Here is a 27206-nt window from a genome sequence, read left to right as displayed (position 1 = left end):
CAAAACTAAGTATGAGGGTGAATGTGTTCAGTGTAATCTCCCTGAGACACTGTGTTTGGAAGCTTATAGATCATGTACTTCATTCTCTAATACATGATTAAACACTACTTAAGGGAACTATGGGAATATGTGAATATGCATAGTATTATCTCAGTGAAAAGCTGTATGGAGAAGTGTGCAGTTCAGGTAATCTGTTATTTTATGATATGTACTTGAACACAGGGTTTAACGAAGTAATTGGCAAGTATATGACAACACTTGTATGGTTCCAGTACTTTATTTTTATGGGACACAAGTTTCAACTATAAATTTAACTGAGACAAGTGGATGAGTAGATGAGTATGGTGTTATATGTGAAACACTGTCTTGAGAGTATAGTTCATGTACTCCATTCTTCAGTGATACATATTAATCACTGTTTTTAACAGAGATAGACACATGATGAATGAATATAGTGATACATCTTTGAAAAATCTATGTTTAGGAGTATGTGATTTATGTACTTCATTCATCCACAATACATGCTTAGATGCCTTTTAAACTGAACTAAGTACATTAGCAAACAAGCATAGCATCTCGTGAAACACCATAAAAGGGTGTTGTTCATTATGTCATTTAAAAAAAGATTTTAATTATTTATTTTAGAGAAAGAGAACACATAAGCAGGGGAGGGGAAGAGGGGGAAAGAGAGGGACAAACAGACTTGGCACTGAGCACAGAGCCTGACCCAAGGCTTGATCTCACAACCCTGAGATCATGACCTCAGCCAAAACCAAGAGTCTGGTGTTCAACCAACTGAGCCACCCAGGGATCTCTTACTTCATTTTAAGAAATACATGTTAAAATATTGTGTTTAAAAAGTCTATGTAGGTGAGAAAAATAGCAAATTAGGAAGCTGTAAGCTCTAGTGATCCTAAGTATGATTATCAGTCAATTTCTCACTGTAATCATGGGAGTCAGGACAGTTGGTGTATTTTAGGTACTAGAGGGGAAATTTTGTCATCTGAGAATTCTGTGCCCAGCAAAATCATCCTTCAAAAATAGAGGAGAGTGATTAGGACTAGCTAGCTGTACACTTAAAATGGTCAAGATGGTAGGGCTGCCTGGGTAGCTCAGTCAGTTGAGTGACTGACTCTTGGTTTTGGCTCAGGTCATGAACTCATGCCCCATACAAGGCTCCACACTCAGCAGGGAATCTGCTGGAGATTCTCTCCATCTCCCCTTCTCCCCACTCATGCTCTCTCTCTCTCTAAAAATAAATAAAATCTTTAAAAATGGTTAAGATGGTAAATTTTGTTACATGTATTTTATTGCAGTTTAAATTTTTTTAATTAAAAATTTTTAAATGAAGGAGAAATTATAACATTCCCAGATAAACAAAAGCTGAGGAACTTCATTAGAATGAGCCCTTCACTGCAAGAAATGTTAAAAGGAGTCCTTCTAGCTGAAATGAAAAAACACTAGACAGTAATTTGAAACTATATAAAGATATAAAGATCTCTGGTAAAGGCAAATACCTGGGCAAATATAAAAACCAATATTATAGGATGTCTGGGTGGCTCAGTCAGTTAGTCATCTGCCTTTGGCTCAGGTCATGATCTCAGGGTCTTGGAATTGGGCCCTGTGTCAGGCTCCCTAATTAGTGAGGAGTCTGCTTCTCCCTCTGCCTCTGCCCGTCCTGACCACTAGTGCTGTCTCTCTCAAATGAGTAAATCATTTTTAAGTATTATTTTTAAAACTCCATATTATAATAACTTTTTTCTTTTCTATGCAATTGAAAGACAAATACATAAAAATAGTTATAAATCTCTGTTAATGAGTACACAGTATATAAGTTGTAAGATGTGTAAGTATATTAGATGTAAGTTGTGATATCAATAACATAAAGAGCGGGGGTGGAGATTTCCTTATAATATCCTTAATGAAATTTTTGTATGCAATTGAATTTAAGTTGGTGTCACATTAAAATAGATTGTTATAACTTTATAAGTAATCCCCTTGGCAAAAACAAAGAAAATAGCTATAGAATATACACCAAAAAATGAAAAGGAAATTTAAATGTGTCACTAAAAAAAACTAAACACAAAATAAGGCAGAAATATAAGAAATGAGGAACAAAACATACTATAACACATTGAGAGAAAAAAATAACAAAATGAAAAAAGTAAATCTTTCCCTATCAGTAATTACTTTAAACGTAAATGGACTAAACTCACCAATAAAAAAGTAGAGATTGGCAGAATGGATTTTTTAAAAGATCCAATTATATACTGTTCCTAAAATACTCATTTTATTTTCAAGTTTTAAGTTCCAGTTAGTTAACATATACACAGTGTAGTATTAGTTTCAGGTGTAGTATTAAATAATTTGTCACTTACACACTTTATATCCCAAGTCAAAAACTGGAAATATGAGGACAGAAAAGATATTCCATGTAAATACTGACCAAAAGAAACTGAGTTGGCTATGCTAATATCAGACAAAACAGGCTTTAAATAAAAAAACTGTTCCTAGAGACAAATAAGGACATAATATGTTGATATATGAATCAATTTATCAAGAAGATATAACAATAATAAACATAAGTGCACCAAACATCAGAAAACCAAAACATATGAAGCAAATATTGACAGAATCAAAGGGAGAAACAAACAGTTCTATAATAGTTTGAGATCTTAATATACTACTTTCAACAATGGATATAACAACCATTAAAGAGATCAAGTAGGAAATATGGATTTGAAAAGCAATTATAAACCAATAAGACCTAACAGACATATCCAGAACACTCTACCCAACAATAGCAGAGCACACATTTTTCTCAAGTGCACAGGAAACATTTTTCAAGAAAGATCATATGTTAAGCTACAAAACAAGTCATAATAAATTTTAAAAGATTGAAATTATACAATGCATATTTTTGATTACATGGAATGAAAATATAAACAAACAATAGAAGGAAAATGAAGTTTTACAAACATAGAAATTAAACAACATGCTCTTAAGAGATTATTTTTAAGAAAAAAAGATTTTACTTATCCATTCATGAAAGACACACAGATTGAGGCAGATACACAAGACAGAGAAGCAGTCTCCATGCAGGGAGCCCGATGCGGGACTTGATCCCAGGACTCCAGGATCTCACCCAGGACCAAAGACAAGCCCTCAACCACTGAGCCACTCAGGTGTCCCAAACAACATGCTCTTAAACAATCAATGAATCAAAGAGGAAACCATAAAAGAATTTAGAAATATCTTGAAACAAATGAACATGAAAACAGTACATACCAGAACTTATAAAATGCAGCAAAAGCACTGGAAATAGGGAAATTTATAGATGTAAATGCTTACATTAAAAAAGAAAACAATTTTCAAATAAGTAATCTAAATTCTTACTTTAAGGAGTAAGGAAAAAAGAACAAATTAAGCCAAATGCTAGCAAAAGGAAGGAAATAGTAAAAATTAAACACAAATACAATAAAGGATAAAAAAAAAAAGAAACAGCGGATCCCTGGGTGGCGCAGCGGTTTGGCGCCTGCCTTTGGCCCAGGGCGCGATCCTGGAGACCCGGGATCGAGTCCCACGTCGGGCTCCCGGTGCATGGAGCCTGCTTCTCCCTCTGCCTATGTCTCTACCTCTCTCTCTCTCTCTGTGACTATCATAAATAAATAAAAATTAAAAAAAAACAGATAACATCAATGGGACCAAAGTTGGCTCTTTGAGAAGATCAACAAAATTAACAAATATTTAACTATGTTCAGGAAAAAATACAAATATTAAAAACATTTCATTCAGGAAATGAAAGTGGGAACACCACTACCAATTTTGCATAAATTAAAAGGATCATAAGAAAGTACTATGGACAATTCTACAACAACAAATTAGACAATCTCTAAGAAATGAACATATCCATAGAAATGCATAACCTTTATATTTCATAAAGAAATAGAAAATCTGAAGAGATCTATAACTAGTAAAAAGACTGATTCAATAATCAAAAGCCTCCCAAAAACAACAACAACAAAAAAAAGCCCAGGACCAGATAGTTCACTGGTGAATTCTGCCAAACATTTAAACAAGAATTAATACCAATCATCGAACTCTTCCAAAAACTGAAGAGGTGGGAATACTCCCTAACTCATTTATGAGGCAAATATTACTCTGATACTGATGACAGTGGAAAAAACTACAAGAAAATGAAACTACACACCAATATCTTTGATGAATATTGATGTAAAAATCCTCAACAAAATACCAGTGAATGGAATCCAACAGCATATTACAAGGATGGTATATCAAGACCAAATGGGATTTATTTCTGGAATGCAAGATAGGTTCAACATATAAAAATCAATCAATGTGACACATCACAGTAATAGAATGGAGGAAAAAACACATGTCCATCACAATTAAGGCAGAAAATGTATTTGACAAGATTCAGCACCCATTCATGATAAAAATACTCAACATACTAGGAATAGAAGCATAATTTCTCAAATAATAAAAATCATATGCCAATGGTGAAAAATTGAAAGCTTTTTACCTAAGGTCAGGAAAAAGACAAGGATGCCTAATTTTATCACTTCTATTTGACATAGTATCAGAAGTGCTAGTCAGAGTTATTAGGTAATAAATAAATGAAAAGCATCTAAATTGGAAAGGAAGAAATATAATGATTTCTGTTCTCAGATGACATGGTCTTATATGTTAAAAACCTCTCTAATTTAAAAAAAGATACTGTTAGAATTAATATGGCAAAGTCAACAAAATCAAGGACACAAAATAACACATAAAATCAGTAGCATTTCTGCACACTAACAACGAACAATCTGAAATGGTAATTAAGAAAGCAATTCCATTTACAATAGTATCAAGAAGAATAAAATACTTAGAAATAAACTTAACAAAAGTAGTAAAAGAGTTGTACACTGAAAACTACAAAAAACTGTTAAAGATATAAAAAAAGACAATAATAAATGGAAAGACATTCTATGTTCATGGATTGGAAGAGTTACTATAAAGATGTGAATACCATCCAAAGCAATCCAAAGATTCAATGCAATCCCTATCAAAATCTGAATGACATTTTTTTGTGAAAATATAAAAAGCCATCCTAAAGTTTATATCAGAATCTCAAGGAACCCCAAATAAACTAATACTGAAAGAAAAGAACAAAGTCGGAAGTTCACACTTCTTGATTTCCAAACTCGCTTCAAAGCTACAGGAACTAAATAGCATGGCACTGGTATAAAGACATATGGACAAATAGAATAGAAAGACCAGAAACAAAGTTTCATAGGTACAGTCAAACTGATTTTAAACAAGGGTGCCAGGATGATTCAATGGGAAATGGACAATCTTTTCAACAAATGGTGCTGGGACAACTGCATATCCACATGCAAAAAAAGGAGGTTGAATTTTTAAACTATATACAAAAATTAGCTCAAAATGGGTAAAAACCTAGATATAATAACAAAACTATAAAACTCTTAGAAGAAAACAGAAAGAAAAAGCTTCACAACATTGGATTTGGCAATAATTTATTGGCTTTAATACCCAAAGTACAAGCAATAAAAGAAAAAACATAAGTTTGACTTCATAAAAATGTAAAGCTTTTGTGCATCAAAGGATATCATCAACAGTGTGAAAAAGCAACCTACAGAAGCTCTCTCTCAAATGAATAAATAAAAATTCTTCAAAAAATAAAAAGGAACAAAATTCTCCTACATGCTATAATATAAATGAATATTGAAAACATTATGCTAGGTGAAATAACCCAGGTGCAAAGGATCAATTTCGTGTGATTCGACAAATTCACACAAACTGAAAACGCAATTATTTTTACCAGGGACCAGGGAAGGGGGGGACAGGAAGTTATTATCTACAGAATACAGAGTTTTAGTTTGGGATGATGAAACATTCTGGAGATGGGTGGTGATGATGGTTGTACAACAATGTGAATGTACTTAATGCCATTGCAATGTATACTAAACAATAATTAAAAGGACAAATTTGATGTTATGTATATACAATAAAAAAAAATCCGGGGGGTCCTTGGGTGGCTCAGTGGTTTGGCGCCTGCCTTTGGCCCAGGGCAAGATCCTGGAGTCCCGAGATTGAGTCCCGCATGGGGCTCCAGGCATGGAGCCTGTTTCTCCCTCTGCCTGTGTCTCTGCCTCTCTCTCTCTCTATCATAAATAAATAAATAAATAAAATAAATCTTAAAGAAAAAAGGGAGAGAAAAGAAAATCCCCTAGAATTCAGAAAGAACAGCATTTGAGCCACAGATGGTTTCTTCTCCTTCCCCTTTCATATCTCACCTTGATAAAAATTCCACTCCAGGTATGTAGCCAAGAATACAGGGTTTCCTCTCTCCTCAGCTCCCAATCAAGGGTTACCTTATCTCATAAGGAGGGTTGGGTCACAAGCATTGCTCCTCTCTCTAACTTCAAGTTGAAGTGGCTAAATTTCCTAATGAGTATGAATGAAAAGTCAGGACCTCTTTTCTTCCACGCAGTCCTCACCAACAGGATAAAGGCTCTAACCTTGGCTCTAACCTAGACATGCAAGCCAAGAGAGCAAGGGTCCTGATCACCTCTGTCCAGCTTGCTTGTAAGGCAAAGGCTCCATAATGAGAGAGGCATGCAGAGAACACCCTCATCTACCACCTACCCAAAACCCAGTAGTACTTCGGAGACCTTGCCCAAGGGAAAAAGCAGATCATAAGAAAAGAGTTCCAAAGCTATCCATAAAGTAATTGACTTTATTTGAAATAGTGGGAAAGATCAATCATAAAACACTCTCAAAAACAATAGCTCCTCTTAATTTAGGGCAACAAACTAAACCATAGGCCAGCCAGCTTATTAGCCAGAGAGAACTATGCAAAGAAACAACTAGGAAGAGCCCTCCTGGGGTCAGAACAAGCCACAGAGACCAACCTCAGAAATTAACCCACCAGAATTTTATTAGATTAGACTGCTGAGTGATTTGTGCCCCAGGACATTGTCAAAAACAATACAGCAATCACCTGATAATTAGTAGAGCCCTAAGGGCTGGGTATAATACAATATGAGTCACAGAGCTAAACAGAGAGATCAAGGGCATAGATAATGAACATGAGCACTGCCACTCCAGGGTGACTGCACACCCCCTCAATACTGAGCCCTCAGAGGAGTGACACCAAATGCTATGCACTGCAGCAGGCAGGATGGAGGGAATAGACTTCACTAAAATAGACTAGCCAAGTCACAAAACAAATAAACAAGCAAAAAAATTAAAATAAGCCACAGAGAAGAGGGAGAGAATCCTCATGCAGAATTAATGCAATGTATTACCTTAAATGTGCAAATTTCATTAAATTTCTTTATTAACAAGATATACAAGCAAGTAAGAAAGTGACCTCCTTACACAGAAAAAAAGACAGGCAACAGAAATTGTCTGTGAAAGACACCAGATATCATATTTAGCAAACAAGACCTCAAAGTAGCCATTACAAATATTTTTAATAGAAACCATGCTTAAAGAAGTTAAAGTATCAACTTCTAGCATGACAGAATGAGAAGCCCTACTGACCCACTCCCCAGTGAAATTGGTGAACATTACTTAACAATAAAAAAACCAACAATTCAAAGCCTATGAAAATGATTCTAAGGGCAAACAGCAAATGAAGAAATATATATTCAAGAAAACCTATGAACATATGGCAAGAAATGCGAGTCTACGGTGTTTGAACCAAGACCACACTCTCTTTCCCTCCCAACTCAGAGACTCTATTCCAGATGCAGCCAAGAATACAGGGCTTTCTTGCCATGGACCAAGAACAGAGTCCTTCTACCCCTAAATCCCAGCTAGAGGGCTCTCTTCCCAAGAGGTGTAAGACCAGTTTTTCTCATCCTGCCTCCAGCTAGCTACCTATTCCTGAGGTTAAGTTGCATATGAATGTAGTCAAGAGTTGGGGGCTGCCTTCTTCTGTCCAGATTCTACCCATGGAATGAGGGTTCTACCTTGGGCATAGTATACTGAAAATAATGGAGCACCAAACACCCTTTTCTCAGCTCATGAAGCAGTGGTTCCATGTCGAGGGAGGGAAACTGAAAGGACAAGTCTCTTGTCCTCCCAAACAGCTCCTTGAGTGGAAGTGTCACTCAGAGATTAAAGGACCATTGTGCCTACCCTTAACTTCCAGACCTCTGGTCAATAGATTTGGGAGGGCAGATCATAAAACTGGCAGCTCCTGTTCTCCTCTCAAATAAACTTGAGGCAGAGAAGTTAAAGGGATCTCATGAAAGATTACTCCCCACCCCCACCCCCCGGCCACGCCACTTTTCCTGCTTCTATTCTTGCTAGGACCTACACCCCTGCCTTATAGAACAGATAGTGTATGTTCTCCTTGCAAAAGTCAAGGAGTTAATTATTTTTTTGAAGTTTTCCACGATAAGTGGGTTCATCATGAATGTTTTCTAAGACCACTGATTCACCAAGACCCCTGGTTCCAGGATATGAGTGACTGATGAAGGATACCTAAACACTTGTCTTTGTTCCTAAATGCCTGAGAAGACATGTGCACTGGACCACAATCCTCAAAAACAACAAAACAAAACAAAGAAACAAAACCCATACCCCAAGCAAAGACAAGACTCATCCTTTTTTCCTTTCCAAGTCTCCTAGACATTCTGTCTGTATCTCACTCTATGTCTTCAATAAACTCTGCTCTCAGGGATCCCTGGGTGGTGCAGCAGTTTGGCGCCTGCCTTTGGCCCAGGGCGTGATCCTGGAGACCCGGGATCGAATCCCACATCGGGCTCCCGGTGCATGGAGCCTGCTTCTCCCTCTGCCTGTGTCTCTGCCTCTGCCTCTCTCTCTCTCTCTCTCTGTGACTATCATAAATAAATTAAAAAAAAATTTAAAAAAAACCTCTGCTCTCACTTCTCAGCTCACATTTGATTTCTATCCTGTGTGAAGCCAAGGATCCTCTTGACTAGTCCTGTGGGACCCCCTTTGGGTCCTTGAACCCAGCCAGCTTGCGTCAAACTGACTTGCAACAAAGCATGGAGAAGTTCAAACCTCACCATGCTCTCAAGAACAGTGGAAATTGTGTGGGAAGACAATTAGGTGGAGGTTAATGAATTTAATGGAGATTTAGGCTAAACTATAGGCTGGCTAGTTTGGAAGCAAGAACTGGGGAACATGTAGGAGGAGCCCTCCCAAGGTCAGAATAAATGTCAAACACTGGAAACTATTCTTTCAGTGGAGCCCAAATTTGATTGGATCAGTTTGTAGAACAATGTATGCCCTAAAGATATTGTTGAAAACAATAGAGCAATCAGCCAAAATTTAGTAAATTTAACAGCTAGATGGGGTTAGGAAAAAGGGGAAGAAATTCCTACCTACACAACTGTCATGCCAGGGTGATTGTGGGTCTATCCAAAGCTGCATATTTCTGAGGAGCAAGAGAAGAGGCTTAATGCTGTGTGTGTGGTGAGGAGGACACAATACACTATAAAAAAAAAAAAAATCCAGCTAGTAACTAAAAAATAAACAAGCAAATGATGATAAAAAGCCTCAGAGGAGGGAAGAGTAGTACCTGGTATTGTTCCAATAGATTATCTAAAATTTTTAGCTTCCAACAAAAATATTATGAGCCAAGAAAACAAGAAAGTATGACCCATACAGCAAAAAAAAGGAGGCAAGAAAAACTGCCTGTGAGAGTGACAAGATGTTGGATTTAATAGAAAAGGACTTCAAAGTAATAATTATAAATATGTTCATTGTGCTGTGGTGGCCACAGTTCAGTCACCAAAAGGCAGCTCTTGGCCTGTGCCACACCCTCAAGGTGACCAGCCAGGAGACAGTGGCCCAGATCAAGGCTCATGTAGCCTCACTGAAGGGCATCACTCCAGAAGATCAAATTGTGCTCCTGGCAGTCACAGCCCTAGAGACAAGGCTACACTAGGTGGGTGTGGAGTGGAGGCTCTGACCATCCTGGAATTAGCCAGCTGTGTGCTTGGTGCTATGGTTCCCTGGCTTATGCTGGGAAGGTAAGAGGGCAGATTCCCAAGATAGCCAAACAGGAAAAAATGAAGAAGACAGGCTGAGCCATGTGGTCGATGCAGTACAAGTGGTGCTTTGTCAATGTTGTGTCTACCTTTGGCAAGAGGAAGGGCTCCGATGCCAACTCTTAAGTCCATTGTAATTCTGGCTTTCCCCAATAAGGCCACTTAGTTCAGTTAAAAGAAAAAGTTCTTGTAGCTAAAAAGTTAATGATTAAAGAAGTAAAGGAAGTATGATGACAATGTTGCATCAAATAAAAAATATCAGTGAAGTGAGAATTTTTTTAAAGATTTATTTATTTATTTTTATTTATGATAGACACAGAGAGAGAGAGAAAGAGGCAGAGACACAGGAGGAGGAGAAGCAGGCTCCATGCCGGGAGCCTGACGCGGGACTCAATCCCAGGACTCCAGGATCGCGCCCTGGGCCAAGGGCAGGCGCCAAACCGATGAGCCACCCAGGGATCCCCGAAGTGAGAAATTTTTTAAAAATCTTGCTGTCAATAATTTATTTTTTTGTGATTTTTCCAGGGTTTTTTTTTTTAGTTATAATTGATACACAGCACCATATAAGTTTAGTGTGTATAGCAGAATGACTTGCCTTAACATATATTGTGAAACAATTAAGATAGAAATTATTTTCAAAAAAACTGAAGAGAGGGACACCTGGGTGGCTCAGGGGTTGAGCAACTGCCTTCGGCTCAGGTCATGATCCCAGGATCCAGGATCAAGTCCCAAATCAGGCTCTCCACAGGGAGTCTGCTTCTCCTTCTGCCTATGTCTCTGCCTCTCTCTCTGTGTCTTTCATGAATAAATAAATAAAATCTAAAACAAACAAACAAAAAACCCCAAAAAAACTGAAGAAAGATTCTAAGGTTGGAAATCCAACAAGTGAGATTAAGGGTCACCTGGGTGGCTTGGTCAGTTAAGCATCTGACTCTTGATTTCAGCTCAGATCATGATCTCAGGGTTGTGAGATAGAGCCCAGTGTTGTCTCCACACTGGGCATGGAACCTGCTTAAATTCTCTCTCCCTCCTCTTCTGTCCCTCCCCACTGCTCATATTCACTCCCTTTCTCTAAGGAAAAAAAATTTCATTACATGGACTCAATAGTATATTTGAACTGGTAGGAGAGTTAATGATCTGAAAGATAGATTGAGAGAAATTTTTTTTTAAAGATTTATTTATTTATTCATTCAGAGACAGCGAGAGAGAGGCAGAGACACAGGCAGAGGGAGAAGCAGGCTCCATGCAGGAAGCCCGATGTGGGACTCGATCCTGGGTCTCCAGGATCACACCCTGGGCTGCAGTCGGTGCTAAACTGCTGCACCACTGGGGCTGCCCAGATTGAGAGAAATTATGGAAGCTGAAGAAAAGGGAGAAAACAAGAATGAAAAAAATGAACAAAATCTCAAAGAACTTTGGAACAACATGAAATGCAGAGTTGAGAAAGGAGCAAAAAGATATTTGAAAAAATATAGGCTGAAAACTTCCAAAATTTATTTTCAATAAACTAACTTCCAGGAAGCTCAAAGAAGTAAAGAAAGGTTTGGAGAAACGGCTCACCAAATAGGGAATAAGAGCAAAGAAACAGAAAAAAAAAAAAAAAAAATATATATATATATATATATATGAATCAAATGGGAAATTCTGGAGTTAAAAATACAATGAGCAGGGGGCCTGGGCGGTCCAATCAGGTGAGCAGCTGATTCTTGGTTTTGGCTCAGGTCATAATCTTGAGGTCTTGAGATTGATCCCTGCATCCAGCTCTGTGCTCATTGTGGAGTCTGCTTCAGGATTTTCTCTCTCCCTCTGCCCCTCCCTCCATGAGCTTATGTGCATGCACGCATGCATGCATGTTCTCTCTCTCTCTCTCTCTCTCTCAAATAAATAAATCTTAAAAAAAAAAGTACAATGAACAAAATGAAAATTTGATTAGAGGGGCTCAACAGCTAATATGATATGAACTAGCAGAATAAAGAACCAGCAAACTTGAAGATAGAGCAATAGAGATTATGCAACTGAAGAACAAAGAGGAAGATAGAACGGATAGAAATAAACAATAGAAATAAACAGACCCTTCAAGAAGTATGGGATATGCTTAAGTACACCAACATACATATAATGGGAGTGCCTGAAGAAAGGAGAAAGGAACAAAAAAATAATGACTTAAAAAAAAAAAAAGTCCCTAATTTGCCAGAAAGCATTAATCTTCATATCCAAGAAGCTCAATGAACTCCAAATAAGATAAGTACAAAGAGATCCACAGTCAGACAAACCAGTAAAAATGCTTAAGGACCAAGGGGAAACCTTGAGAACAGTCAGAGAATGACTCATCACATACAAGGAACTCTGATATAACTTCTCATCAGAAATAATGGAGGCCAGAAGGCAGTGAGATAACATACTCGAAGTGCTGAAAGAAAAAAAAAATTGTCAACCAAGATTCTTATATCCAGCAAAACTAAAAACTACCTTTTTTTTTAGTTTACTTATTTATTTTAGAGAGAAGAGAGAGTGCACATTAGTCAGGGGAGGGGTAGAGGGAGAGAGAGAACCTTAAGCAGGCTCCATGGCTAGCTCAGAGCCCAATGCAAGGCTCAATCTCATGACCCTGAGATCATGAGCTGAACTGAAATCACCAGTTGGACACTAAACCAACTGAGCCACCCAGGTATCCCTAAAAACTATCTTTCAAGAAGGAAGACAAAGTAAAGATACTCCCAGAAAATTTAAAAAATGAAAGAATCATTGCTAACAGATCCATCTCAAAGACATACAAAGAGTGTTCTTCAGGCTGAAAGCAACTAAACTCAGATGAAAATTTGTACACACAGGGAGAAAGAGAGAGAACTGATAAAGGAATTTGTAATCATAAAAAATTACATAAATGCATATTTAATCTTCTCTTTTCCCTTAACTGATTCACAAATTAAGATTTAAGTTGATGATCAAAATTTAAGAGCTAAAACCATAAAATGTTTAGGAGAAAACAGACATAAATTTTCATGAATTTGGATTTAGCAATGGATTCCCATATGTAATGCCAAAAGCACAAGCAACAAAAGAAAAACAGATAAATTGGACTCCATTAAAATTACAAATGTCTGTGCATCAAAGGACACCATTTCGAAAGTGAAATGGACAGGGGTGCCTGGGGGGCCCAGTAGGTTAGGCATCTAACTCTTGATTTTGGATCAGGTCATGATCACTTTTATTTTTTTTTAAGATTTTATTTATTTTTTCAAGAGAGACAGAAAGAGAGGGGCAGAGACACACACAGAGGGAGAAACAGGTTCCCTGCAGGGAGCCCAATGCGGGACTCCATTCTGGAACTCCAGGATCACACCCTGAGCCAAAGGCAGATGCTCAACTACTGAGCCACCCAGGCATCCCTCAGGTCATGATCTTAAGGTTGTCAGATCAAGCCCCGCCTTGAGCTCTGTGCTGAGCATGAAGCCTCCTTGGGATTCTCCCTCTCCCTCTCCCTTTGCCCCTTCCCATGGCTCTCTCTCCCTCTCTTTAAAAAAAAAGTGAAAGAACAACCTATAGTATAAGAAAAAATATTTGAAAATCATGTATTTGATAAAAGTCTAGTATCCATAATATACAAAGAACTCCTAAAATTCAACAAAAAATGCAAATGATCTGATTAAAAAAAAAAAAAAACAAAGAATTTGAATAGAGACTTCTCCAAAGAAGATATGGAAATGGCTAATAAACCTATGTAAAGATTCTCAACATCATTAATCATTAGGGGAATGCAAATCAAGACCACAATGAGGGGCACCTGGGTGGCTCACAGTTTAAGCATCTGCCTTTGGCTCAGGTCATGATCGCATAGTCTCGGAATTGAGCCTCGTATCAGGCTCCCTGCTCAGCCAGGAGTCTGCTTCTCCCTCTGCACCCTCAACCTGCATGTGCTCTCTCTGTCTCACTCTCTCAAATAAATAAATAACGTCTTAAAAAAAGAAAAGACCACAATGAAACATCATTTCACATCCATTAGAATGACCATTATTAAACAAAACAACAGTGTTGCCAAGGATGTGGAATGTGGCACTGTAACCCTTGTGCCCTGCTGGTGGGAATGGAGAGTACTGTAGCTACTATGGAAGACAGTATGGTGGTTCAGAATATTAAATATAAAATTGAGGTATGATCCAGAAACTCTGCTTTTGATTATATAACCAAAAGAAATGAAGGCAGGCACTTAAAGACGTAACTATACACCATGTTCATAGCAGCATTATGCCAGCAGCCAAAAGGTGGAGAAACAAATAGGGTATATACATACAATGGAATATTATTAGGCCATAACAGGATTTAAATTTTGATACATGCTACAACATGGATGAACCTTGAGAAAAGTATACTAAATAAAATAAGCCAGACACAAAAGAGCCAATACTGTTTGATTCCCCTTATATGAGTCACCTAGAATAGTCAAATTCATAAAGACAGACAGTAAGATAGTGGTTACCAGGGGCAGTGAGGAGAGAGAGATGAGAAGATGATTTAATGGGTCTGAAGTTTCAGTTTGAGATAGTGAAGAAAGTTCTGGGGACAGATGGTGGTGAGGGCTGCACAACAATATGAACGTACCTCATGCCACAGAATCTGTACACTGAAAAATAATTAAAATGGTAAATTTTTTTAATTTATTTTTTATTGGTGTTCAATTTACTAACATACAGAATAACCCCCAGTGCCCGTCACCCATTCACTCCCACCCCCCGCCCTCCTCCTCTTCTACCACCCCTAGTTCGTTTCCCAGAGTTAGCAGTCTTTACGTTCTGTCTCCCTTTCTGATATTTCCCACACATTTCTTCTCCCTTCCCTTATATTCCCTTTCACTATTATTTATATTCCCCAAATGAATGAGAACATAATGTTTGTCCTTCTCCGACTGACTTACTTCACTCAGCTAAAATGGTAAATTTTATGTATATCTTACCACAGGAAAAATAAATAAAAAAATTTTTAACTGAAAAAAGTGTTAAAGGGTGCTGGGTGAATTGTGACTTGCATTTCATCACTGGGTCACAAGTAAAGGATAACGGGGCTGGGAAAGGAGGAAGCCTCTGGTGTGACTCTCTCTCTTCTGCTGAGGGAAGATGGGTTACAGACAGGGTTTAGCCCCTGGAAGAAGGTGGGGTCTGCCCACCTGTTCCTTTAAAAAAAAAAAAAGTTGCGTCCTTGTGTAATTAGTGGATAATCTGTAGATTCCAGAAGGAGTTGATCATATAGACATTAAAGCTAATGGCAATACTTTCATCCACAGTAGGTGTGAGAGGAAGGGTGGGGAGGCTGGCTGAGTTCCACAAGAGATGGAAGGGGAACAGGTCTGTGAGCTCCTCTCCCACATCTGGCGGCTGAGTCTGTCCTGGGCTAGCCTGGCCCATTTAGGTGGCCAAAGGAGCCACGGTGGTGGCTGTGGCACATGGGGCCCGGCCTGGCAAGTAGCCGTTGGTAAACCCTTAAGACTTGTGGCCAGCACAGCCTGCCCTACCTCCACTGCCTGGAACGAGCTGCCAGCTGACCCACTCTACCCAGCTCACGCCAAGGAAGAAGTAGCAGGGACCAGGGGCAGTGGGCAGGGCTGAGGGCAGACAGTGGGGCTCCTGGCCCACCACAGTCCTCTTACAGGGCCTGAATTAATTTGGTCCCCTGGGAAGATTCGCATTTCTGAAGCCCAAATCTTGAGTTGTGGTTGGAATCATTTATGAGAGTAAGGAGTAAAAATGGTAACATTTGTTATCTTTTTGTTAGGTTTTGGCCTCTTTTTATGATTCCTCACACCAGCCCCCTTTGAAATAGAATGCTTCTATTTGAATATGGGGAAACTGAGTCTGGGGAGAAATAGTGTGCAGAACAAGGGTACACAGCAGGTAAGGAGCACAGCCAGAACCCTGGCCAAGCCCACTCCACAGCGCTTGTGCTCTTGGCTATATTCAATTTCTCAATGTCCTTCAGCCCTTCAGGAACATGGAACATACATGTAGTTGACCAAGTTGGGTTTTTTACTGGCTGGTAGGAAGGAGAATGTACACCATGGCAACCTATTACAGGATTTGGGCAGTAGGTGGATGATTTGAAGGGTCCAAGGAAGCCAGGGATTTGTTCCAGATCAAATGCTATTAGAAAGCAAGGACCAGTCTTACCACTGGGCACTTTGTGGATGGCACAGTGACCTTATTTGCATCTGTTCTTAGACCAAATTATGAAGCGCCTTTGTTTTGTTTCATTTTACCCTGGTCTCAGAGTAACCTCTGAGGCTGATAGTCTTTGAAGTTTCATATGTCCAACAGAACAAAATGGCCTGGCTGTGAGCCTCAGACATGCTCATGATCACATTGAGATGTAGCTATGAATATTAGATCAATTCCAGATGTCAGGCACTGCTTTTTTCCCTCTCAGTTTCTCTTTTGGCCAAGGACAGATGACGTCAGGCTGCAGGACATTAATTCATGATGTCTAGATTCTTACTTTTGTCAAGATGTTGATTAAGAACAGAAGCATGTGCATTACACATACTCTGTAGCTGACCCAAGGTTAATCTCTGTTTTTCTTTCTGTTGTAGGATGAGTTGTCGGATCACCTGAGGTGACAATGACTGCTCAGTAGTCCATTTAAAACTCTGGATGGGATATATACATCAACTGTAAAATAGGCAAGGAACACAAAATGACTATCAATGCTTGAAAGGGGTCTCAAATTGAATAGGTCCCACAATTTGATGGATCTGTTTCAGAGTCGGGTCCATTTTTTTTTTTTTTAGCTTTAATCACAGACCATTCCATATGCCCCATAACACTTATGTATGTGTGACAAGATGTGCTATAGCATTAGCACCCCCCTGGCTGGCTAAGAGTGAGTCAAAGGCTATACGATTGCCATGACTACTTCAGCTAATGCATTTAGATTCATTTGTTAAGTATTTAGAACAGAAGTGTCATCTTTGATGACTTCTGTGAAGGTTAGAGAAGTTTGCACACCTTTTCTAGTTATTTGATTCCCTTTGTGGGAGTTGTATTTTGTGGACTATCCAGGGAAAGGGCACCAATAATCCCTTCTGGAAGTTTTTAAGAATAATCTGTGTTTCTTTTGTTTTACGAGCTTCTGGATGACCTTTTTTTTTTTTGAAAAAAAAAAGGATTTTATTTATTTTTAAAGAGAGAATGTGCGCAAAAGAAGGAGCAGAGCAGGAAGGAGAGGGAGAAGAAAGAATCTCAAGCTCTTGTGCAGAGCTCCACATGCAGCTTGATCTCATGACCCTGAGATCATGACCTGAGCTGAAACCAAGAGTTGAATGCTTAACTAACTGAGCCACCCAGCCACCCCTGGATGTCCTTTTGAGGACACATGATTGACTGGAGTGGTGGTAGTTTTAAATATTTGGATAAATCTAACAATTACTCAGGTTGTACAGGATGTTAGAATACTGTAGAATAAAACCTGATGTCTATATGAGGAATAAATATCTTAGTAGAGTCTACATTATGTTGGGAGCATAAATATAATTTATTATAATAGAAATGAGTGAATTAGACTGTGTTTCTAGATTCATGGTCCCTTGAGTCTTCACTGATACCAATACAGTATTTTGAATTGGCCTTTTACTTAGTGCACCTAAGCAGGTTTTGTGGAGGTTTTTTTTTTTTTTTCCCCAGAAATCTGATTTGGAATTTGTAGACTGAATAATTACTGGCACTCATGCAGGGCTGGGAAGAGATCCAGCATGGAAAGGGCTTGTAATACATGGGACTAGATATTGTCTTCCTTGAAAGGCTGTTGTACTTTGTTCTGGAACACAGCTAAGCTACTAGGGATCCATTTGGTCCTTTCAAGCTGTTTGTTAGCAGAAAATCCCACAGTTTATGAAGGAATTCAATGACATTTGGGACCTGACAATGTAAAAGTCACAATGTCCAGTATTCAATTAAAAATCAGTAGGCCATGGATGCCTGGGTGGCTCAGTTGGTTAAACACCTAACTTCAGCTTTTGGGCTGTGATCTCAGGGTCCTAGGATCAGGATCAGGCTCCATGCTCAACAGGGAGTCTATTTGTCCCTCTCTGTTTGCCCCTCCCCCCATGCTCTCATAAATAAATAAATAAATAGATAGATAGATAGATAGATAGATAGATAGATAAATATCTTTAAAAATAAATTAGTAGTCCTTACTCAAAAAGGGGAAAAATCCTGTCATGGGCTATAACTTGGATGAACCTTAAGGATGTTATGCTAAATAGAATAAGCATGTCAGAAGAGGACAAATATATGATTCCACTCATATGAGGTCCCCAGAGTAGTCAAATTCATAGAGACAGAAAAGTAGAGTGGTGGTTTCATGGGCTGGGGAGAGTTATTTTTTAAGGGGGACAGAGTTTCAGCTTTAGAGTTTGAATGGTGGTGATAGTGACACAATAATGTGAATGTACACAATGCCACTGAACTGCACACTTAGAAAATGGTTACAATGGTAAATTTTGTGTTAACTATATAGGCATGGAGAGAAGCAGGAAGCAGAAAGACATTACCCATAATCAAGGGAAAATCTATCAGTAGAATCAGATCTCTAAGTGACAGAGATGATGGAATTAATAGAAAAAGACATAGAAAAAAGTTATCATAAATATGCTCTGTGTGCTCAAGAATGCAGAGGATCAGGAGTTAAACAGAAGACATTTTAAAAACAAAGACTAGATGTAATTTCCAGCAGAGTAGATATTATAAAGATCAGAGAGGAAAATATCGAGGCAGAATGAAAAGAGGGGGTAGAAAAGAACATCAGGGGCTTGTGGGACAATATCAAATGGTCTACTGTATATGTCACTGAGGTCTTAGAATGAGAAGAGGCAGAAAAAAACTTTAAATAATAACGTCCTGAAATTTTCCAAACTTGACGGAAACCAACAGATTCAGACTCAATAAACCCTAAGCAAAGGAAACAAAGACAACCACACAAAAGTACATCCTATTAATTGTTAAGTCTTTTTAGTAACTAGATGGAAATGAGACCACCAAGGCAAGCGAGGGTCCAAGAACAGATTTTATTGCAGGCACCCTCGGGCGAGGTTCCACGACTCACGGGGGAAAGAGACCGAGTCGAGGAAGTCGCGCCAAGACAAGGTGGTAGGGGTTTACATAACGTTGTAAGGCAGAACGGTTTCCTATTGGTTGGCAAAGGAAGGATTGCAATTCGACCAGTCAAAGGTGACTTCCTCCTCTGGGGTTTGAAGGGCATTGGGTTCGGTTGGGGAAGTCCAAAGGAGAGGTGTAAGGGTCTGCTCAAGCTGTCGTCCCAAGTGGAGGTGGTGACAGGAACCTCAGCCATTTTGGCGTATCCGCCATCTTGAGGAGTTTCCCTTCCCGCCTGGCCCCAACATTAATAATTATTTTATTTTTTTAAGAGTTTATTTATTTCAGAAAGAGAGTGTGTGTGTGTGTGTGTGTGCGAGCAGGGGGAGGGGCAGGGGCAAAGCAACTCAAGTGGACTGTGCTGAGCATGGAGGCTGGCTTCAGGCTCAGACTCTCCACCCTTGATCATGATCTGAGCCAAAACCAAGAGCTGGAAGCCCAACCAAGTAAGCCACCCAGATGCCCCATGGTAATAATTACTTTAAATGTAAATGGCTTAAATAATGCAAACAAAAGGCAGATATTATCAGACTGGGTAGAAAAGCAAGACCCAAAATATCCTCTCTATAAGAAACACAGTTTAAATATAAAGACACAGCTGGTTGAAAGTGAAAGAATGAAAAAGACATACCAGGCAAGCACTAAATAAAACACACCTGGAGTAGCTGTATCAGTATCAGACAAAGCAGATCACAAAAGGACTTTAGCCAGGATGCTAGAGAAACATTCATAATCCTGCATTCAAAGAAGATATGACATTCCTGAATGTGCATACACCTAAATAACAGGACTTCAAAATACATGCAGCAAAAATTGATAGAATTGCCTGGAGAAATAGACCACCATTTATATATAGTATATTGATATTTATAAATAATCCACCATTATAGTTAAAGACTTTAACATTCTTCTCTCAGTAGTTGATAACTGAGTAGATAAAATCAGTATGACATAGAAGGTTTAGTAATGCTGTAAACCATGTTGACCTAATTACCATTTTTTAAAAGACTCCACCCAATAACAAAAGAGTTCTTTTCCACTGTTCCTCTTTTTCTGTGGTCCCTCCCTGACTGAGGAACAGGCGTTCTTACTTTTTTTTCCCAATTCCCCTGTAAACCCACAGGGGAAATGCCCGCTGTGCATGTGGAAGCCTACCATATTCTGTGCTCCGATGCAGTGTTTGTGGAGCTCCCCAGACAAAAGGCTGACTCGGTTACCCTGTGCCTTTTAAAAGAGAAGGTGAGTGACAAAGTGGCACTCTCACACCATGCAGGAAAAGCACCTGGGCTGAAACAGATCCATGCACTACTTTGGGGCCTTGGGAATTAGGATACTGGTCTAATTGGAGATGTATAACTGATAAAAATAGCTTACCAAAAGGATGTGCCTTGGCCATGTGTAAAACAATATCCTTTTTCAAGGGCTCAATCAGACGAAATCAAACCAGATATTTAAAAAATTAGAAAATAAGCCATCATTTTTAAAAGGGACACTCACCCTGTCATATGCCCACACTTCCAGCAGGCAAGGAAGGTGAACTTGAGATAAAGGGTTGACCCCTGTAGGGATTTGTACCAGATCTTAGAGAGGTGAATGAGTTTGTCCTTTCATTAAGCCCTGTGGTCCCTGACCCTGCAACTTTTCTGACTTTGATTCTGTCGCCTGCAAAGGTTTTCTCTACATTCTGCTCTTTTCTTTCTTTTTTTTCCATGTCCCTCTAACTAATGAGCTCAAATTCCCATTTGCTTTTACCTTTGAAGGAGTCCAATGTGTTTATAGCAAAGGATTCCTCAGGAGTTTCAGGACTCCTACTTGTCTAGCCGTGTTAGGGAAATCTGTCTCGCTGAGTGATCTATAATTATCTATATGTGGATGATCTGCTGGTAGCTTCAGAAACTAAAGGGTAATGCAAAACTGATACTTTGGCCTCTTACAATTCCTCACCTCACAGGAACATAAGGCCTCACTAGACGAACTGCAATATTGCCAGACTGGGGTCAAATATTTACAGCATTTGTCCACAAAGTGTTAGAATGTAGGAGCTGGCCAATTTTGCAGATGAAATAGCCTACAACAACAACAATAACAACAACAACTTAGACAATCTGGAGGAGTAGTAGGATATTTTCCACAGTGGATTCCAGCTTTTGCAGAGTGGGCAAATCCTCTGATAGACCAACTGATTGATAATACTCTGGACCTTGGTGTTTGATCCTTAGAATCTGGAGGACACTTTTGAGCAACTGAAATTGGCTGTGGTCCCGCTGTAAGCGGTGAGGATTCCAAATTTTGAAAAACCCTTCCACATGACTTACCATGGAAAAAAAGGCACTGGCTGCTAGCAGAATTTAACTCAAAAACTGGCATTTGACTCTAGACCAATAGCATTATTTCTCAGTTCTTCTGGATGCCTCCAAGCTGTGGTGGAAGCAGCCACCCTTATTGAAAGGGCTCAAGCCTTTCTCTGGGTCATCTGACTTTTTAGCATGTCTCATGCCATCTTTCAAATGTGGAAGACTCAGCATTGCAGGTGTGTCATCAGATTAGCTCTGAGCAAGTGACACAACCCAACTCCCATGTTGTGCTTGCGGGACATGACTTCGGAAACCCTGCTACTCTCTTACCTGATCAAACAGACAGCCTGTACTGTACAATGGCAAGAGTTGGACATTAGGCCCTGATATAATTTATCGGTCGTTCCATTTCAAAATTCAGATTTGATCATGTTTCCTGTTGGGTCACTTTCAGAGACAAAAATGGCCAAGACAAGACTTCCTGTACTGTGATGGCTGCTCGTCAAACCTCAGAAGTTTAGGCTTTGCCTGAAATTAAATCTACATGAGTTGAGTTAGCTGCTAGCAGTTACTAGGACCATGATTCTCAGTTGAGCACTTAAGCAAACCTACATGCTAATAGTAGATATCTGTTTAGGGTCTGTCAAGCAACAGAGAAAACTTGGAAAAATAGGGGATCCTTGAGTAAGCTGGGAACTAAAATATCTCATGGAAAATTAGAGTGGAGTTGTCAGAGACTTTGCAACTCATATATCAGCAATCAGTTGTCAGCTTCTAAAGGAGATGATTTTGCTCAGAGAGCTGCTGAAGCCCCTGTTAAAATGTCGACCCCAACCTTAGATGTCCCATTTTTTAAAAGATTTTATTTATTTATTCATGGGAGAGAAAGAGAGAGAGAGAGAGGCAGAGAGAGAAGAAGGCTCCATGCAGGGAGCCCAACGTGGGACTCGATCCTGGGTCTCCAGGATCAGGCCCTGGGCTGAAGGTGGCACTAAACCACTGAGCCACCCAGGCTGCCCAGATATCCCATTTTTAATGCAAATAATTTCTACTCATTTTCAAAGACATGCTTCATGAAAGGAAATGGACAGGTATGTTGAGAAAAGGGCTAAAAATCATTCAATTGGTCTCTGGGATTCCACTAAAAAATAATCCCTGTACCATACTTCCCTTCTGCTTGGTTAGTAATGTGCCATCAACAAAATCATCCAAGTCAATCATCTGAGAGGGATTTTAAAGGCACTAGACTCTTACCATGACTACGAAACAGATGACATTATCCAAAATATATCGGAGATGCTCTGGGCTGTCAGGAGAATTCTTTCTGGGCCACTGCCAACATAAGCATAGGAGGCACTGGGGACAGCTCAATCCCATAGAATTCACACCTGTGGAAAGTAAGAGATTTTTGTCTCATTATGGTGTATGGGGATGTGCGGGTGGCCTGATGCCCACTGTCATTCAGGAGTTATGCAAATCATGCTAGAATACATCCTGTTCTCTCCGCACTTTGGACAATTAGAGTGGATGGTGAATCCAATTCTGAAAACTTCATTCAGGAGTCTACCAGGTGGAAATGGCTAGGGTTTACCACCACCCTTGTTAAAAAAGAGAGTGACCCTTCCGGAAAGCACAGTGTCTCTCCCTTTGAACTTAGGAACTTAGGTCTGACAGGCCTATGCATTGGGGTCTGAGACCATATTCTGTGCCCAGTTTAGTTGAATCGTCTCATAAACATGTTCAATACTTAAAAGGGCTTCTCTCCCTAGAAAGTGTGAGACATCACAGGACCTGGAAGGACCCATTGGAGGAGGTCTACCACCCCTCTCTGCTGGAGGATTTCATGTACATAAAGGTGTTCCAGAGGACAGATGCCTCTCGCCACACTGGGAGGAACCCTTTCAAGAGTTTAGATGTGGCTATCAAAGTGAAAGAAAAATCCAGTTTGATTTATGCTTCTAATGTTAAGTCAGCATTTCAGAAAGAAAGGACTGAGGTTCCCACAAGGACTTGAAACAAGTTTTCTAAAATCACTGATATTGGTACTGAGCTCCATAAAAAAGAGCTTTTTTTTTTTTTTAAAGAAAAGAACTTTTCTAGTGAAATTATTATTATGATCATAAACAGCCCTGCTGTCTTATTCACAGTAGTGATTATCTCAATTACTTTAATACTCACAATTTATTAGAAACAGGGACACCTGGGTATTCAGTGGTTAACTCTCTGTCTTCAGCTCAGGTTGTGATCCTGAGATCCGGGATCGAGTCCCACACCGGGCTCCATGTGGGGAGCCTACTTCTCCCTCTGTCTGTGTCTCTGCCTCTCCCTCTGTCTCTCATGAATAAATAAATAAATCTTAAAAAAAAATTTACTAGAAACAAACATGTTATTTGGAACATGGCTATTTCTTTTGAAATGGTTTCCACGATTACATGTTTCTGATCAGCTCCATATTGTATTCCCAGGAGAGACACGGTCTGGACATACAAGTCCAACAACCTATTATCAGCAAAATGAGGTTGGGACCATTGTCATGAATAATTGTTGATAATGCTAAAGTAAAAGGAACTAATAATATTAATCTTGATACTATTCAAGAAAAAAATTGTTCATGACACTTAGAGAACCATAAGGGACCATAAGGAACCATAAGACTTTATTCAAGATCATGCTGATAGGTGTTAGAGACCTCTTCAAAGGCGGTCTTGCAGTGGGGGAAGAGATTGGGCTCAGCTCCAAACACAACAAGGAATGATGGAAATTGGTAACCAAGGAGTGGGGTGGGGTGGGGGAGGTCATGGGATGGAAAATTGCCAAGAGGAAGCATCAGGGGTCAGGGCAGGGTGGGGGGGTTCTGACTATACTGACCTAATAGGAGTCTTGCTGAAGGCAAGCCAGGGTGATCAAACATTGCCTGGAAGTGATGGTGAGGAACACCATCAGATATCCAAGCCAATCAGATACCAAGGGTGGGGAGTTCTGGCTAAACTGACTTAGCAGGCTGCTTGCTAAAAGTGGGCAACACAGAGAAACATGGAAGCCAGAGAGTCAGGGCCTAGGTGAGAAGTGAGTCCAGAAGATCTGGTGTAGAGTTTGGTTAAGTTGGTCCTTAAGACTTAGAACAACTATCTCCATGGACACTGCAAATGATCTGTACTATTCCAAGGGTCCCTCACAAGAAGCTTTTGCTACTAGATTATGGCCATGTCTTGGATCTGGGAAATATTGTTTAGGATGACAGAAAAATGACTAAAGGACCTAAATTATCATGTAAGTGTAAGTTTACTCATGCAATTGATGGTAACTCAGGACAAATGTATTGGCCTTATGAGAAAAACTCTTAAAATGTTAGATTATCAGTCTCTGGAGTTATGCTGTTCCTTACACTAAGAGGGATTAAGACTTTATGAGCAGCTACAAAATAATACTCAAATAGTTAATTCTGTGAGAGGGTAAACAATAAAATCAACACATAGTTTGTAAAATCAATGTATGCTGGAGGAGAATTTTTACACAATGTTTATCAACAGGATTTGAGACACAAAACCCACTCCCACAAATGGCATCTTGGCATATAGAGCATTTGAATCTGAAGGAATTTGAGAAATGAGAGGTTCAGGAAGGGCTTTCTGACCTTCTCCCTGAAATAGGTCATGAAACTCTCATGTGAGAGGTGCCCTCCTTATACCCAGAGGAAAGGAACAACCTTATCTCTGAAGATGAAAGGGGGGGAGGAATCAGAATGAACAGGCCTTGCTTAGTTTCCCCTTCTATCACACTTTTCCACAACTTTCCACTCGTCATCAAACCTGGCATAAAAACACTCAGGCATAACCACTTCCTCAGGTCTTCATTTCCTTGTGAAGACTCTCATGCTACACAAAACTTATATTAAATAAATTTTTATGCCTTTTCTTATTAATCTGTTTTTTTGCTATAAGTGCCCTAGCCAAGAATTTAAAAGGGTATGTTTAAAAAAGAATTCAACTGAGTAAATTTTTAAGATCTTATTGGGTTTATTCAATGATTCATAAATTGAGCAGCATCCAATCTAGCAGATAAAAAGGAGTACAAGGAGCTGTATGCAACACATGACATTTATAGGCAGAAGGGAGCAGGAACAAGGGTGTTATACAGGCAGAAAAGCAGGTTGCTTATTGCAAGGTCCTTTTCTTCTAGGGGATTGCCAAGGGTCTATCAGCCAGATGGCCTAACTAGTACTGATCAAGTAATTCCTGATCAGTTTGAAGTTCAATTTCTGGAAAAGCTGAAACTCTAATTAAGTCTCAGCTTGGACATGGACTTAGCATAAGCAACTCCATTTTGCACCTGTTGTCTTGTTTTTAATGCTTTTTTATTTTATTTTGTTTTTAGAGAGATGAAGAGAGAGAGCATGTATGAGCAGGGGGCAGGGCGCAGACAGAAGGAGAGAGAGAATCTTAAGCAGACTTCAAGTTCACAGTGGAGCCCAATGCAGGGCTCAATCTCATGACCCTGAGATCATGACCTAAGCCAATATCAAGAGTCAGAAGCTTAATCAACTGAGCCACCCAGGTGACCCTGCTGTCTTGTTTTTAACAAGTAAAAGGAAAGGATATTTTTTCCTCCTTTACATAATCAAGAATTTGCTTTAAATAAATGTCTATTGTTGGTATACATATTTGAAGATTTTTCCTCAAGTCCATATTGTACTGAACTTTCTAACTCATCCCAAGGTGACTCTGATAGTTACTTTGCCTTTGCATTTTACCATAGAAGTGCTGAATATTTCAATGGCTGCAAAATGCTGACAGAAAGGTAGAAAGAGCAACAGAAATTGTTAGAAATTATAGTGTTATGTTAAAATAGTGACAAGAGGGAAAAATTGCAAGGGTAAATAGAAATAAGATTGAATTTCCTTTCTAAAAGGAAAAAGGTCTTTTCTCCCCCTCCTTTTCTTAGAACATTCCTAGAGAAAACTTGCATTTGTAAAGAATCCCTCTGTCTTTTTGATATGCATGCAAACTTATTAAAGGCTAAATAAGCTTCTTGGCAGAATTAAAACCCAGGAAAATTTTTTAGCAGCGCGTGGGAGCCATGTATTTTCAATGTCAACATCAAGATAGTGCCCCATCTCCCTGTCACTGTGGGAATCCAGACGAGGCACCTCTAGTACCTTCTCCTCATGGAGGTATGAGAATTCTCCTTTTTCCTTCAGAAAGAGGCCGTTAATGAGCACAGATGGCCACCCCAGTGATCAGGTCAATGCAGAGTAAACTTTGAAAGTACATACAGCGAATGGGACGGTTAGGTCCTTGCACCTGAAAAGTGCTCATACCTGAGAACAGCGTTGTATCTGCTTGGCTACATGAAAGTGGTGGGATTTCTTTTCTGTCTTAATAATTTTATTTAATAATTTTACTTAAAGGAGCAGATAACTTGTGACACAGCCCAGTAGGGGTTAATACTCGGTAATACAACTATTCCTTTTTCGGCATTCATAGGGAGAGTTTCCTAGGTGGGCAGATTTTTATTTTTATTTTTAAGATTTTATTTATTTATTCATGAGAGACATGAGAGAGTCAGAGACATAGGCAGGGGGAGAAGCAGGCTCCTCACTGGGAGCCCAATACGGGACTCGATCACAGGACCAGGATTACAACCTGGGCCACAGGCAGACGCTCAACCACTGAGCCATCCAGGCATCCTCAGATTTTTATTTTTAAAAATGTTTTCCTCAA

The 27206-nt window shown here is 39.4% G+C and overlaps 1 long non-coding RNA gene and 1 pseudogene across 1 annotated transcript; both read left to right on the top strand.

Annotated features, from left to right (window-relative positions):
* Nucleotides 1-26144, top strand: LOC140630539 (uncharacterized). The gene is made up of 3 exons (XR_012028275.1): nt 1-186; nt 20316-20431; nt 25861-26144. It is a non-coding gene; the product is annotated as an uncharacterized lncRNA (long non-coding RNA).
* Nucleotides 9716-10181, top strand: LOC140624261 (ubiquitin-like FUBI-ribosomal protein eS30 fusion protein; annotated as a pseudogene).
* Nucleotides 26145-27206: the final 1062 nt, after the last annotated feature.

The sequence above is a fragment of the Canis lupus genome, chromosome 3 (assembly GCF_048164855.1).
Source record: "Canis lupus baileyi chromosome 3, mCanLup2.hap1, whole genome shotgun sequence".
Classification (NCBI taxonomy): Eukaryota; Metazoa; Chordata; class Mammalia; order Carnivora; family Canidae; genus Canis; species Canis lupus.
The sequence above is the reverse complement of the archived record's forward strand: the minus strand, read 5'-3'. Positions and strand labels throughout refer to the sequence as shown.